Source organism: Colobus angolensis, unplaced genomic scaffold (assembly GCF_000951035.1).
Source record: "Colobus angolensis palliatus isolate OR3802 unplaced genomic scaffold, Cang.pa_1.0 Scaffold21, whole genome shotgun sequence".
NCBI classification, from domain to species: Eukaryota; Metazoa; Chordata; class Mammalia; order Primates; family Cercopithecidae; genus Colobus; species Colobus angolensis.
In genome coordinates, this window is record NW_012115266.1 from 552,140 (window position 1) to 552,392 (window position 253).

Here is a 253-nt window from a genome sequence, read left to right on the forward strand (position 1 = left end):
ACTAACACTAACACTAACACCAGCATGGATCTGCTTTTCCACTTGTCTGAAATGTGAGTCACATAGTGTCAGCCTGCTGTGAAGTTAACACTGCCAGGACGAATCTTCTACAGAAATCATTTCAAATTTTTTTTTTAGTATTTAGTAGTGAATGATATTAATGCATTAATGGTAATACATTTCTGGTTTAATATAAATTAAGGATGTTTTCTAGTTGTGCATGAATGCTGGCAACTTAGTACGCTTTGACAAT